Genomic DNA, 16,517 nt, shown 5'->3' with positions numbered 1-16,517 from the left:
CATCTGTCTTGTTATTTACTCAGTTTCCTTAAACCACTATAATGAATCAGGCCTGTATATCAAAATTACGTAGGAGAGAGCCTGTCTTCTGGATTTAGAGCTGAAATACAAAACTGAGAGAGATAAAGGAAAATATACTTCATCTAATCAGAGTATACCATTGCCTATACATACATGATCTTTCTGAACTCTCATCCTCCCATTTTATAAATGAAGAAATGAACTCAGAGGGCCTAAATGACTGGTCCATGATCACAGAGTTCGGAATTTGCAGAGATAGAGATTTAACTACAGGTCTTTTTGATTCTAAAACCTAGAATCAATTCATCAGCAGAATGAATTGATCTTTCTAGTACAATTAATTTAGGATGAAAGGTAGAAACTATCAAACTGCTACTCATTCAATTGGCAACTTACCGTTGAGAAAGGACTAATTAAGGAGGACAAAAACTAAGAAAAATCACTAAAATGTATAATAGCTAGAGTAATAAAGTTGAACCTTCTACTGGTATAAGGAACCAAAATGGAAGTGGACAGATTATAATCACCATTTTCATTTGCACAAAATACCATGGCATTTATCATCTCATTTCACCCTCACAAAATCCTTAAAACATAGGTTCTCTTCATTTTGCATATAAGGTAAAGGAGATACAGGAACTGAAGGAGTGTGAGTGGGGCCAAATGGAAATTAAATGGCACCAGAATCCAGAACTTTCCCATATGTTGAAGCCAGAATGACACGTTATGCCCAAATTGAAAATCCTCAGAAGTCAAAAACAAAATCCATAGCAGTCTCATTCCTGAACGTCTGTTTAAAAGATTTCACTAAGATCCTGGTTAGGCTTTGGCTGTCTTAAAAGTCAACTATTTGAGACATTAAATAATTATGTTTCATAATAAAAATCTAGTTAACATTTGAAAAGAGGAGGTAATTGATACTTTCTAACCACCTTTTTATTTAAATTAGCCAGGGATTATCTCCATATTAAGCTATTTTCCCACCTCAATTATTGCCAATCTTTTCCTGAACTGGCCAATAACCCATTCATAGCCTTCCTTTTGGCAAGATATAGTCTCTAATTCACCTTGATTAACATGGCAAATTGAAACAAAATTACTTATCTCTCCTATCTCCTTTAAAAAAAAATCTCAAGCAGGCAATCTTCCTCATGTGTTTTTTTTTTTTTTAACTTTCTCCTCTCACTTGCTTTTAAAATTCTTTTCTTTGTCTTGGATTGTCTACCAGTTGTTAGTGTTATTTGTTTGTTTGATGGATAGAGGGAGAGCAACTGCATTATATTAGAAAGGACTGTGATATTACTTCACTGTCATGCAATTTTGAACAAAGGACTGAACTTCTCTGAGATATTTTTCTCATCCTACAGAATGGCAATAATAATAATTTCACAGGGTGATTTTGAGAAATAAAATTTCAAATTTGGTGCAGCTATAGCACAGAGCCTAGGTACTTAATAATTGGACTTAATGTTATAGGTGAAAGAGTGGTATATCCTCCTTTCAACATTAGGTTGGTAAGTACTTTGTAGGTTTGTGACAGGATGTTCTCACCCTTTAATGGGGAAACTTAATCTGTCCTTAAAGACAAATTGTCAATAATACCATCTATACTAATCCTTAGCCAGTGCTTCAGATATATTGACGTCATCTTTGAGAAAAGAAACTGTTCTTCCTTTCTTTCCCCCCCTCTTTGGCACAAGTCATTGGCATATATCAGGAAAGCAGCTGCAAAAATGCTGGGATTTTGACAGTTTGGGGCTACTTGTCCTTGTCTTTTTATTCCTGTCACAATCATTCTTGAAAATAGTCTCCTTGAAACAATGAAAAAAATATATATAACCAGGTAGTTCATTTTCTAGCTCCTATTTTTCCCCATGAGTTTTAGAAAATTGGCCCCTAGAGGCCTGGCTTTATCAACTACTAGTAGCATTTGCCATGGAAATACTATCAGGCACCCCATCATTCAACCCTTCATCAGGTACCAAGAACAGCAGTGAACACATCCACTTAAATGGGACGCGGATCAAGGATGATGATCATAGCAATAGGTCGTCAGTACTTTAGTAGAAAGACTGAACTGAAGTTCCTTAAGTAAAAATAGATTATTTGTTTTGCTCTGGTTTATGTTTTTCAATCTTGGTCAAGAATTCTTCAGAAGACATTCATTTAGAATAGTAGATACCTCATAGATTATTGAATGCAATAGGATTTGGTACTTACAGTAAAACATATGACTTTTTTTACCAGTTACATAAAAAAAAAAAAAAACTTGACAAATTTCATTAGGAAATTTAATTTTTCCTCCAAAATATCTATTAACTAGCCAATTTTTTTAAACTAGCCAATTTAACACCAACTGTACCCTTAATTATAAAACAAGAGCATCAGTCTTCTCACCAGCCCTCTTTCTCCAATCCAATGAGAACACAACAGTTTTATCTTAGTAAGAACTTTCCAGAGTCAAGAAATCAAAATGCAATAATGGAAAGAAGTTGCTTATAGAAAACCTCTTTTTAACTCCCTCTAATTTCTTAAAGGAACAGATTTGCTGATTTTCTTGATGAATATAGTAACAGGGGCCTCGAGATAGCTTAGTTGGTTGGTCATCCAACACTTGATCTTGGCTTCAGTTTTGATCTCAGGGTTGTATGTTAGAGACCCATGTTAGGCTCCACGCTGGGCATGGAGCCTACTTATAAAAAAATATGACAATATATTTATGGTCTCCCTTTATTTACATATTTTATAGTAGTTAGTTTCTGATACATCAGTCTACTGTAGTGTCTTAGCTCATCTTTAAATCATAAAAATGCAAATGTTATGATAATCCTAGTGGTACTGGAGGTGCTGAGATTTTAAAATTAGCAAATCTGGAAAGGACTTTCCCACAAATAAGTTGAATATACTAATCAAGATTGACTAAGTTATGTTGCATTTTCAAAAAATCCAAACTCTTATTGGTTTATACAACAAGGTTTATTTCTTGCTCATGGTATATGTCCATGTCAGGTTGGTTTCACCCAAAGAGCTAGACTGACTGAATATTCACAAATGTCACTTTTTCTATAATGTACTGTCATGAACTAATCATATACACTTTCTCAATCACAAGGGAGCCAAAATGTATAATCCTACAATTCGCCACAGGGTTAGGAGAACCATCCATAGCTAAGAGTAGTCATTGGTGATCAGACCAATGACTATTCTTACTAAAGAAATTATTAATAGTGCCAGATATAAAGAGTAACCTTTGTGAGTAGGATGAACTAAGGAGGTTGAAAATACTTTTAGCGAATTGAGGAAATGCCTTTTGGATTCATCCAGGATGGAAAATGAGTTTAATCATATTGCAGTTTACTTTCCAGTTCCAAAGTCTATCTTTTCCTAGTCCTGAAACAAATGTTTCCTGAACACATACTATGTATATGTCATCTCCCAGATACTGTATGGTCAAACTGGTTAAAAACACATGAATCTGTATTCAACTTATGTTTATTGAAGATTTATTTTACTAAGAATGATGCCTGGTACTATTACATACATTATTGTATGTATCCTCAAACAAATAAAATATAGTTTGTGTAATCATTCTTGTTGAATGGATGAGGACATCAGTTAAGAAAGGAACATAAACTTGCCCAAATTTAATAGCAGAGTTAATCGATACATCTCGGTCATTGTAATGGCAAGTTGTACTCCTTCTAACATATGTATGATAACAACAAGGAGTGGCCCATGTAAAAATAAAAACCAGACTTGATGTCCCAGCCTCTGGGGCGCTAGCGCTGTCCCACCCGCCCACCCTGCTTTCCCGCCGGGTCCCCGCACCTGTACTCGCCGCGCGGAGCGGGCTGCGAGCCATGGAGGAGACACCGCCCCCCCGGGCTGCAGCAAGCTGCACCTGGAGAAGCTGACCCTGGGGATCACCACATCCTCGAATATTTCCCCAGGTGTGACAGAGGCGACTATCATAGAAAAACCACCTGCTGAACGTCATATGATTTCTTCATGGGAACAAAAAAATAACTGCATTCTACCTGAGGATGTGAAGAATTTTAACCTGATGACCAATGGCTTCCACATGGCATGGAGTGTGAAGCTGGATGAGCACACCATTCCATTGGGCAGCATGGCAATTAACAGCATCTCAAAACTGACTCAACTCAACCAGTGTTCCATGTACTCACTCCCTAATGCACCAACTCTGGCAGACCTGGAGGATGATACACTTGAAGCCAGTGAGAACCAGCCAGAGAAGCCTCACTTTGATTCTCGCAGTGTGATATTTGAGCTGGATCCTTGCAATGGGAATGGGAAGGTTTTCCTTGTCTACAAAACAGGGAAACCAGCATTAGCGCAAGACACTGAGATCTGGTTCCTGGACAGAGCATTATACTGGCATTTTCTCACAGGTACATTTTCCACTTACTATTGCCTGCTCATCACCCACCTGGGCCTGCCACAGTGGCAGTGTGCCTTCACCAGCTATGGCATTAGCCCCCAAGCCAAGCAATGGTTCAAAATGTATAAACCCATCACCTACAACACAAACCTGCTTGCAGAAGAGACCAACTCCTTCGTGAACAAGCTGGATCCCAGCAGACTATTCAAGAGCAAGAACAAGACATTAATCCCCAAAAAGAAAGGGGCTGTCCAGCCTCCAGGTGGCCAGAAAGGGCCCTCAGGTCCTCCCTCCACTTCTAAATCCTCTTCTAGCCCTGGCAACCCTGTCCAGAAATGAGCACTTCACCTCCCTGCCAGCCTCACAGCCAAGATTTCCACACACAGGTGGCCCAAGCCTCAGATTCTGTGAGTGGCACCATAGACCTCTTTCCGTCTGAGTGAGCCAAATCCTAGGCCTTTTACTTCCGTTGGCATTGGCCAAGAGTTCAAGGGCATACTCAGGTCTTCCAGAGTCCTTTCCTCATCCCCTGCCTCTGAAAGCTGTAGAGAGTTTCAGAACTTGTTTAAGCAGTTAAATAGAGCTGTTAAGAGCTTTCCTCTCTTTCCACCCCCAACCCTCTACACCCCTCAGCAGTCATTAGAGAAATCCCTCAAAGAAACCACTGATTTTGACCCATGAGGCATTAGAACTCTGCTGTTCAATTGGTAATCACTAGCCACATGTGGCTATTTAAACTATATTAAAAATTCAGTTCCTCAGTTGCATTAGCCCTATTGTGAGTATTCATGGGGCTAGTAAATTCTGTATTTGACAGCACAGAGATTATGGAACATTTCCATCATCACAGAAAGTTCTTTTGGGCAACACTGCAGTAGAATATTTTCATGCTGCTTTTTCTCAGATCAGTTCATTTTTGTTAGAGAATGTAGATAATTTAATGAATCATAATGTTCCATGAAAATTCTTAAAGATACAATTGCATATGTTTATTTTTCTTAATTCTCACTCTGGTCCTTTTTAAGTTTCCTATAAAGTTTGTTGTTTCCAAAAAAATTTTTAAAAAAATAAAAATAAATAAAAACCAAAACAAACCGGTTGTCTACTCATGCAGAAGAATCTTTATGACATATATTTCACACTCTGGTTTGTCAGTTTCTCACTTTTGTTGCCTTCTCTTTTTTCACATTCCTCAATTGTGGACCTTTATCAACCTTCCTTTGTTACAGTATTATACTTTTTTTTGTTCTTTTTTCTTAGAGAGAATCATCCACTTATACAAATTAAGTCTCACATCCAGAATATGTACCAGTATTTCCTTTTCCATCCCCATGTGCCAAGTCTATTTTAGTTTCATTATCCCGTTAATCTTAAAGTTTTATTTTTTAAATTTTTTTTTAGTAATCTTAAAGTTCTAAAGGCAAACTTTTATATTCTTCACTAAAAGCCACATTTCTCTAATATATATTTTAGTTAATTTTCAGAATATTTTCTGATTGCTCAGGCTCCATCCTTTGGCATCATCTTTGATTTCTTCCTTACCTCTACATTGAGTCAGTTGAGAGCTTATCTCTCACAATGGCTCTTGCAATTTTTCCTTCTTGGTCAACCTCACTACTGAAATTCTGTCCCCATGAGATCAACTGCAAGCCTTTTCTGTGGTTTCCATTCTCCTTTCTCTTTCTGCGTGTCATTGTCTTAAGTTTCTGTTGCATATTCATTTAATATCTAATAGCTGACATTCAAATTCCTCTATATTCTGGCCTAAAGCTCCTTGTCCTGCTTATTTTTCATTATGTATAACCAAAACAAAATAGGGGCTTCTAGCTGCTCAGTTGGTCCAGCATGTGACTCTTGATCATGGGGTTTTAAGTTTAAGCCCCATATTTGGTGTAGAAATTACCTAATAATAAAAATTTAAAAAAATATTGAAAAAGAAAAAAATTCATTTTACTCCAAATGGCCTAGTACTTTTCTAGATATACCTTAAACTTTCTTACCACCATCCTTTTGATGATGCTATTTTTCTCATTTGAATTATACTCTCATATTCCAAATGCCTATTGAAACTCCACCTATTATGTTAGGCTGAGATAAAATTCATTGTTTTTTTTAAACATTCTGAATGACATTCACAGCTCAATGAATGATTCTTTTCTTTGTGTTACTATAGTTCTCACTCCATGCACTAATCAGTGAAAATGCCATATTCTACCTATGATCCACAACTTCTAACCTAATAGATTGGCTTCTCATTTATATTAGGTAGACAACAGACATCATTGGTCAATAAATTATTAAATTGGTAACTTTCTGGAAGCAAACCAAACAGTCTTAATGAAAAAAAAATTAAATTTGGATTATCTTTTGGGGTGCCTCTCTGGCTGTCAGTAGAGCATGCGACTCAATATCAGGGTTATGAGTTCCAGCCCCCTGTTAGGTTTAGAGATTACTTAAAAAAAATAAACCTTTAAAAAAATAAAAATAAGTATGGATTATCCTTGACATCAAAATTTCACTTCAAGGAGAACTTAGAGCTTTGTATTATGTTATTAAAAAATAGGAACCAAACTAATTTTCTGTATGAAGTAGTAGTAGAGGAAAATTCTTGTTAGAACATTTGTGGTCTACTCATAAATTCAAATTCAAAAATATATTGGAAACAATGTACAATTATATTTAATGTTATGGAATAATGTGCACAAATAAAGTTAAGAGAAGACAGAGGTTACAAAAAAAGTACTCTTTTTTTTTTTCTTAAGACTATACAATGAACCATGATTCCTTTTTCTTCTGAGCTCTTACCCCCTTGTAGCTATTTGTGGCTATGAGACTTGTTTTGGCCAATAAAATGTGAGTGGAGGTGATAATGTGCGCCATTTCCAGGCAGTAGCATTTAAAGTGGAGTGTAAAAGTTTTTCTCTTCTAATTTTCTTTTACTTGGGTTCAAAAAGTCAGGTCCTACTCTTATTCTTCTCAACATCTGATGCAAAGTAGATGTTTAAAAAAGACTGTTGAAGTTGGCATCTGGGTGGCTCAGTTGGTTAAGCACCTAATCTTGATCTCAGGTCAGGTCTTGCTCTCAGGGTCATGAGTTCAAGCCCCACGTTGGGCTCCATGTTGGCCATGGAGCCTATTAAAGAAAAAAAAGAAGAAGAAAAAGAAAGACTATTGAAGGAATGCATGAAGAAATGAATTGTAATTATTGTTAAAAAGGATATGAAATGTTTGGAGTAAATTACAGGAAAAACTGATGACTTTATGAATTTTTTACAAGAATTTGACTAGAATGTAAGTATTATATTTTCTCTCTGATACTTTGTAGGTATAATTTTGAAAACTTTTTAAAAACAAAATAGAAATTTTTCCTTTATACTCATTTTGAAATTCTTATGGAGTAACTGGGACATTTGTCAAAGTGAAGTGGTAGCTATTGATGGATCCTACTACCATTAATACCATCTGTATATCTTACAGAAAATATCTATGAGAACAGCTGAAATATTGAGGATAAAATTATATATAATTTGGGTCACCTTGTGGCTCTGTTGCTTAAGCATCAGACTCTTAATCTCAGTTCAGATCTCTATCAGAGTTGTAAGTTTAAGCCCCTGCATCAGGCTCCAAACTGGCCATGGAGCCTACTTTTTTATAAAAAGTACCTAAGTTATGGATTTTATTAGTATTTTATTAACATTTTTAGTATAAATAATTATGATACTAAACCATCAAGTAAGGGTAGCTCTTATGACCTGTTTTGTGTATCTGATTTAATAGGTGTTATAATAATATTGAGATTAGTTCAAAGGATCATTTATTAAATAAACTTAGTGTTCTTTTAATACTGACATGCTTCCAACAGTAATCTGAAAGTTTCTATTTCTGATCTTTGTTTACAATTGTTTTTGTTTTCTACTCACAAGGAATGTTTCATCAAATTTAATACCCCAGGCAGCAGAATATATTGATGGATCTCTGGCAAATTTTAGATGAAATAGCTTGATCCAGTATGAGTTTCAGAAAATAATGAGTATTGTAAAAATGAGACAAAGTCTGAGTGAAGATTTTATAAGACATAAAAAAGCAAACTTGTCATGCAATTAAGCTACAGGAAACAACTAATTTAAAAAAACTCTAAAATATTATATGTACTTGTATTTATTCAACAGAATGCATATAAATTTAATAGATTGTATATTAAATATAATATATTAAATATAAGATAATTAACATTGAGATGCAAATTATAAAGGTGCTTCTTTTTAGCACATCTATGAAATGTAGCAGGTGTATGGTTGGTTATGTGATATGTGACCTGCCTTTCTTGCAGTTAGGGCATCAGCAGTGCTTCTTTAAATATGTTTCCAAAACTGTCTCCTATAGCACCTAAAATCATACCCAGAATGGATTTGCAATTATTTACGGATGTAATGTGTAGTCTCTAATACACTGCAGCTGTGGCTAGGATTTATGATTTTATATAACTTTTACTGAGTGCACTTGAGGTCATTTTTCCATTGCACAATAAGTTTTCCAATATAAGATAAGCTTTTATTTTCCTGTGGTTGCTCTCAACCTTAAAATATGCCATATAGGAGAAAGTAGTAGCAGCTGTGTAAAGCATCCATAGTAAGAAGCTAGCTATATGATATGATATAAAGACAAGAGGAGATATGTGATGGAAGCTGATTTTTCTATGGTTAAAGCCTTGGGTTCACGTGTCAATATCAAGTATGGCTCTCTATGTCCAGGGATATTTCCTACGGGTTTTTCAGGTTGTGCCTTGTTCAGAAGCATCTAGGAGAGGAGGAAAGCTGAGATAGTAAGTATGCTCCTTATGCCAGACAGTGGATCCTGGGATGATACTACACCAGCTAGAGGAAAGGACTGTCATACTGCAATTTATCTCTATATATTTGGGTGCCTTTTTTGCATTTTATCCACTGAAAGGGAGCCTTTTTTCTTCTACTTCTTCACATAATGTTTTTCACATCTCTGTTCTTTACACTCAGCCAATCTAGTAGGAAATCCACTTTTACTTCCTTTGTAGGCTGCTAACACTTACTTTCCTTCTTTAGGTTCCTCTCACTCATGAGTCAAACAGGGTCTCCTATGTACTCCACTTTCTCAGACTGTTACAGGGGAAATTTCTCAATCAGTCCCTCTGAATTTCAAAGCCACCTCTGTTTCTTCCTTCCCTTGGGCAACTGACCTAATAATTTTCAGCCTCATTTTCCTCTTCTACAAGATAGACAAATTATCCCTATTTTATAGGATTATGAGATAAAACAAGAAATAATTCATGCCCGTGATGAGCAGATGTATAGCACCTAAGAATGCACTTAGGCACTCACTATATATTTATTCATTTTTTTTCCTTCTCTATGTCCTACTACTTAAACCTGTACATTTTTTTTTCAATTTTTTTATTTGTTACTCAGTAGTATTAAAACTACAAATAATAGCAAAAGGAATCTCAGAATTCCAAAAATCTATGACGTTCTCATTATGATTCCATGTCTAATGCTTCCTGACTTCTTGCAGGAAGCCAGTTCTGAGATCATCCTTCTCTTGAATGTATTCCTGAATGTCCAGGCCATCACACCACTTGTCTTCCCTGCCTAGGGAAAAAACAAGAGTCTAATAGTGTATCCTTTACAGCCAGACTGCATTAGATTCAAACCCTACTTCTTACTAGCCATCTGACCTTAAGATGATTATTAATATTCTCTTCTCAAATTGCTCATCTAGGAATTGAGAATAATGATGGTACCTAAACTTTGGATTGTGATGAATATTTAGTGAGATGATTACATGAAAGGTGCTTAGTGAAATGTTGTGCACTAAGCAAAGTCTCAGTTTGTTGTTGTTTATCATTTTCTACTTCACTCGTCAGGAAAACCCATCTGTCCAATGGTAGAATTAAATCTAAACTGGGGAACAGTTCCCAAAATGTGTCCTTCTGAAGAGTAGTTAATAAATATTACTGGTTAAGTTTTGCATACACATAAACCCACACACAACACACATACATTTGAAAAAGCTGGCTTTAAAAAAAGTTATACATGTTTATATCCTGGATGAAGTCTCAGACTCTTCAATATGCTCGTGTGCATCGGTAGATTATGGAGTGCACAGTATATACTATACTAATTTACCCACAATCGCTTGTTTAGTCTTGTAGATTACTTTTAGTGAAGAACCTTTCAAACCTCTCTTTTTAATCATAATTCTACTCACCCTTCTTTTAACAATCAGAAGTTGGTAAGCTTGGCATCTTTAGACATTACATGACAAATTCTCCCAGCTCTACTATCTTTTAGTACTAAAAAGAGAAGGCTCAGCATACTAAGATAACCACAGATTTCTAAGGACTGTGAGGTCGGTATAATTTGGCCTTTGTGGTTACTACCTCATTTGCTTAGGGCAGACTTGTCAAGTGGGCATTACAAATGATATGAAAGAAATCCTCCAAAGTATTATTTATTTCTAGAGAGCATGGCCAGAAACCTCAAATAGTTTCACCTTCTAATCACAAATATTACAAAATTTAAAAATAATAATAGCAAACATTGAAATAGTATTTACTGGGGCACCTGGGTGGCTCAGTCAGTTAAGTATCTGACTCTTGATTTTGGCTCAGGTCATGATCTCAGAATTGTGATATAGAGCTCTGCATCAAGCTCCATGCTGGGCCTGGAGCCTGCTTAATATTCTCTCCCAACCTCTGCCCCTCTCTCTCCCACCCACACACACTCTCTTTCTCTCTCCCCAAAAGAAAAAAAAAATGTATTTACTATAAATTGGGGGATTAACATATATTAAGTTATTTAATTTCTGTCAATTATACTGGAGGATATTATTTTTATTCCTACTTTACAGATGAGAAAAGTGGGACACAGAGAAATTTAATGAAGTTTACATTACTGTGAACTTATAGCTGCTCTGAAATTTGGACCCAGGAAATAAGTCTGATTTTGAATCTCATGTTCTTAACAAGTATACATATACTGCCTTTCAAAATATAATCCTGATATTAAAATCATAATGAAAGCTACTAGCCTCAATGAACTATTTAAGGAAATCAAGAGTAAAGGGATTTATTAAGGAAATTATGTCACTGCTACTACATGTTTAAGTATCTGAACACAGTTTTAAACATCCCAGTAGATGATCACATCAAAGCAGAGTACACCCATTATTCTAGCTCCATGTATTTGCTGTCTATGGAATTTGACTTGCTTACTCCATTTTTAATCTGAAAAAAAAAATGAGTAAGATACTGTAGTGGGTACTGAAGTAGTGAAGTGGAAAATCACTGATCTTTAACTATATAATCATAGTTCAGATTTTAAATCCCAGTGCTGCAGCTTACTGCCTGCGTGCCTTTGCATAAGTTGTTTACTTTTTAAATGTGCAGTTTTTCCATCCATAAAGTTGGGATATTAGCTCAGTTCTTGGACATTCTGAGGGTTTAAATTTACAACATATAAACTGGCTGAAGAAGGAAAGCTTCTTAAAGTGACCAGTCTTTCTCCTTGAACAAAACTGTGTTCTACCCTTTCCTTCCGCCTGCAAGGCTGAGAAGGGGGTGACACAGGAAGACACTGCCACCTGTTGCTACTGAGATGTGACAGCACATGCCCAGATAGAACAAGATGTACCATTCATCAACAGCTGTTTTCAGTCAGTTAGAGAAAAGGAGTGATGTATGGGGAATGCTTTGCTTTTTGCATTCAGTAATAGAGCTGAAAGTGAATTGTCAGATAAATGACAACCAATTGTTAGATTGATATATCAATCTACTTTTTAATAACTTTTCCTATTGTCCTATATGTTTGACCAGTATGCAGTTCTAGTAATGTAGCCTAGGAGAGATGACATTATTTCCTATGTGATAATTACTCCATTGCTCAAGGTGATCAGAATGGTCAATCTGCGATTCTATTGCTATAAGCTTACTGAACATCCATTGCAGTTCAAGGTCCCCTTGGGGTAAATGTAAGGGAGAGGAGGTGCAGAAGGCAGACAAGACAGGATAGATAAAATGACTTCAAGCATGGCAGCCCAAACTTGAGAGACCGGGCTTATTGGGAGGAAAATCACTGACTACCGGGTAAGAAGAAGGATGCATGACTTTTGTGTTTTAATATGTTCAAATGTCAGAGGTTTGTGAAGATAAGGACAATGGTATTAAAAACTCGATCTCTTGGGAAGCCTGGGTGGCTCAGCGGTTTAAGCGCCACCTGCAGCCTAGGGCGTGATCCTGGAGACCTGGGATCAAGTTCCACATCAGGCTCCCTGCATGGAGCAGGTTTCTCCCTCTGTCTGTGTCTGTGCCTCTCTCTCTCTGTCTCTCTGTCTCTCTGTTTCTCATGAATAAATAAATGAAATCTTAAAATAAAATTTAAAAAAGCTCGATCTCTTATCAGGGCACCTGGCTGGCTCAGTTGATTAAGCATCTGACTCTTGGTTTCAGCATGTTCTCAGGGTAGCTGGATTGAGCCCTGAGTTGGGCTCTGCACTCAGCAGGGAGTCTGCTTGAGATTCTCTCTCTCTTTCACTCTGCCCTCCCCTCCCCATGCTGTTTCTCTCTCTGGGTTCCTCTTTAAAGTAAATAAATCGTTAAAAATAAAATTCTTACCTACTATCATACCCACGTACATTTATTAATTAATATGAGAGAACACATTTTGGTTGTATAAAAATAACGCCTCTATAGTAACTCACAGGAACTGCTGACTAATAGTTAATTACCACCCAACACATAATTACTGTAAATTTGATTTTAAAATAGTCCAGATTAACACTTTAATGTTTTATGCATTAGATTAATAAAGTCTATGCATATAAACTCAATTTTCATTCTTATCCAGATGTCATGTTCATGTACTCTCACAGTAGAAAAAAAAAAAAACACTGGTTAGTTTTCTATCTCGAATTGCAGTGGGGGGTCATGAGTAATGAAAAGAGTAAGACTGCATTCATATCGGCATGGCTGATGTAATTTTTTCTACTGTTGTATTGCAAGTATCACCAGAGGTGACATCCAGGTATGATGTGGGTTATACACATTCATGGGTTCTGAAGTAAAATACGGGACAATTAATGATTCCTAAAAGACAGTTTCAGACTGTAGGATAAAATACTGAAATACTCTATTATGCTCCATCTGTGACGTATTGCACATTTTTACCTTATTTTACTGTGCCTTGCAGATTGAGCATTGCAAAAAAGAGAATATATCAAAAAAGAGAATATATCAAGTTAAATCCATTAAAGTGAAAGCATTCCTCTACTATTTGGAGTGCCAGTACGAGACTTCATACATGGTTTTGTTTAGAACCAGCAAAATGACAGAATACCTCACCTACATCTCTTTCCTCTTTGTAGGTTTTGCATAGTTTTCTGTTTTCCTCAAATTTCTATGCTGACACCTTAAGGCTTACAATACTCTGCTCTGAGGTTTATTGCTATTATAATGAATCTTAAAACAGTCTATAGGACACTCTAAAGTGTAAGGAGCCTCTATGTGATAATGGAAAACAAATCAGAAATGCTAATATTCTTGCATTTGAAGAAGTCCATGATTACAAATGCATAAAAACCTGGCACTTAGTGCAAGAGTGAAATAAGGATGAAAGCTTTTCACTGTTGGTTGTCAAAACATTTTTTGAAATTCTCAGGCCTGGAAAATTAGCTTACTGTCATCACAGCAGTCTTTTGCCATGAGAGCCATTATTTTAATTTCTTACTGCACTTCCTGTTGAGAAGTCAAGCTCTGCAGCCTCATGTTTTACATAAACCAAACATGATTATAGATATGGTATGTTTCCATGTGACAGCAGTGACTAATGTCATAAATGGAAAATAAGATAATATGTTTCTCTGGACAATTATCTTGTCCTATTTCAGAAAAAAATAAAATATCATTTTTTATGGTTTTATTTTTGCTATGGTTTCATACATGAATTAGTCTAAGACATAAATGATTGCTTAAGAAAGAAAAGGCATGAGATTGGTTTTCAATGCCTTGTCTCAAAGCAATACTAAGAATTGGGAAAATCTGTCAATTTATGTTAAGGACCTTTTGTTGTTCTGACTCAACATCCAATGACTCTGCTTTGTGAGTGATTTTATATTCAAATCATCTTAATAGGTCCCATAGAGGTTGAAATTTACTAAGAATATTTACAAGAAAAGAAGGAAAACTGAAAAAATAAGAAATACAAAGACGGAAGGAATAAAATATTAAAACCAAGTCAGACATTCCTAGGGCTGCGTAAGTGGCTTAATCGGTTAAATGTCTTTCTCTTGATTTTCAGCTCAGATCATGATCTTGTGGTCATGGGATTGAACCCAATGTTGAGCTCTGCTCAGCAGGGAGTCTGTTTGAGATTCTCTTTCTCTCCCTCCCTTCCCCCTCTCTAAAGTAATAAATAAATCTTTTTTTTTTTTTTTTAGTAATACATAAATCTTAAAAAAATAAAATAAAACAAGTTAGTCAATCCTACAAGTCTGGAAGATTTAAAGAAATACATTTTAAATAATCTTTAAAATTTGTACTTTTTATAGGACTCTTTTTCACAAATAGCAATGCTTTCTTTTTTTAAGGTTTTTTTTTTTTAAGATTTTATTTATTTATTCATGCAAGACACAGGAAGAGAGAGAGAGAGGCAGAGACATAGGCAGAAGAAGAAGCAGGCTCCCCGCAGGAAGCCCGATGTGGAACTTGATCCTGGAACTCTGGGCCCACACCCTGAGCCAAGGGCAGATGCTCAACTGCTGAGCCACCCCATGTCCCTAGCAATGCTTTCTAAATCTCTAATTATAAATATATTTGACAAAGAATATTGTGTGACTTATTCTATTTGTAATATTTGCTTAGCAGAAAATTACTTCAATGATGCTTTCTGAGAAGTGTTTGGGGTAGGTTTTGTAATTAATGGATCAGTCTACAATTCCCTGTCAAGTATAGGTCCTCACTTATTTCCAAATTCAAAAGCTTGCATGTGCAACTTCTAAAATTCACCCAATAATAATGAAAACAGAAAAGCAATTTTATATCCAAATGGACATTTTATTCAATATATAAGCTGATTTTTTGCTTGACATACAGCAAGTCAGTGCTTTTTATGTCAATGTTTGACATGAGGCATAGTTGGGTGGCAGACATGGCTATTCCCTTAAGCTCTATGTCATCTTTATTATTTTGTAGGGAACTGTGGCAGAATATGGATTAGGTGTGCTTTTAATAGTATTTCCTTGGTCTTAGACCCTGTGGTCAGGAATCAAGTGAAGGCCAAAATTTACCATCTCATTATAGACCCTGGGAGATGTAGGCCCATACAAACATTATATTATATTATTCTGAAGCCAGGTCATTAGGATTGATCTTTTAAAGGATCAGTTAATAATTTCCAGTGATGATAAAAAGGATAGACTCTGCTAACCAACTTCTTTTGAACTTGTTCCTTAATGATGACACTACTTTTGAGTAAGTTGGATGCCTTTCCCTGCTTCTCCAGGAAAATGAGAGATAAGTATTCTCTCTTATAGATAATATAGATATATGATCATAATCTGTGGCAGTCTTAATAATAAATGGCGTTGCTTTCTGATTATTCCTAGGACGTCTACAAATCAATTACTCTAAAAATAATTATTTTGGTAAGCATCTATCTTCTAATTGACATATATTAGACAATCCCAAACTATAATTATTTTAAATGAACTGGAAAACATTTGGGCTATAAGACTATGATATCAATCAAAATAAACAAGTATTTTAAGTTTCTATTTTAGGAAGAAATGTTCACCATTGAATTTGCAAGTTCTACTTTTCACCTTCACTTATAATGCTGTTTGCCAACAATTTCAAAATCAATTTCTGGTACTGAATGTTTCAATACTGAATTGGTCAATAAGAGATACATTTTAGATATAGTACCTATAATAATTAACTCTTCTCATCGAAACTCATCCAAATAATTTTCCTTTTACTATTGAGACATCCTAGTCTCGCCAGAGAGACAAATATAATTACTTTATTTTATGGAAGAGAGAAGTTAAAAGATTATTTCTTAAGTATGCC

At 35.6% G+C, this 16,517-nt stretch overlaps 1 protein-coding gene, 1 long non-coding RNA gene and 1 pseudogene across 37 annotated transcripts in view; 2 read left to right on the top strand and 1 right to left on the bottom strand.

Moving 5' to 3' along the window:
* PTPRD (protein tyrosine phosphatase receptor type D) overlaps positions 1–16,517 on the top strand; it is a 2,191,141-nt gene that overhangs the window by 485,291 nt on the left and 1,689,333 nt on the right. The window lies entirely within an intron of this gene.
* Positions 1–16,517, bottom strand: part of LOC144322201 (uncharacterized) — a 68,377-nt gene that overhangs the window by 12,664 nt on the left and 39,196 nt on the right. The gene's annotated exons all lie outside the window — the stretch shown is intronic.
* LOC144321636 (tubulin polyglutamylase complex subunit 2 pseudogene) lies at positions 3,913–5,376 on the top strand (annotated as a pseudogene).

The sequence above is a fragment of the Canis aureus genome, chromosome 10 (genome assembly GCF_053574225.1).
Source record: "Canis aureus isolate CA01 chromosome 10, VMU_Caureus_v.1.0, whole genome shotgun sequence".
NCBI lineage: Eukaryota > Metazoa > Chordata > Mammalia > Carnivora > Canidae > Canis > Canis aureus.
The sequence above is the reverse complement of the archived record's forward strand: the minus strand, read 5'-3'. Positions and strand labels throughout refer to the sequence as shown.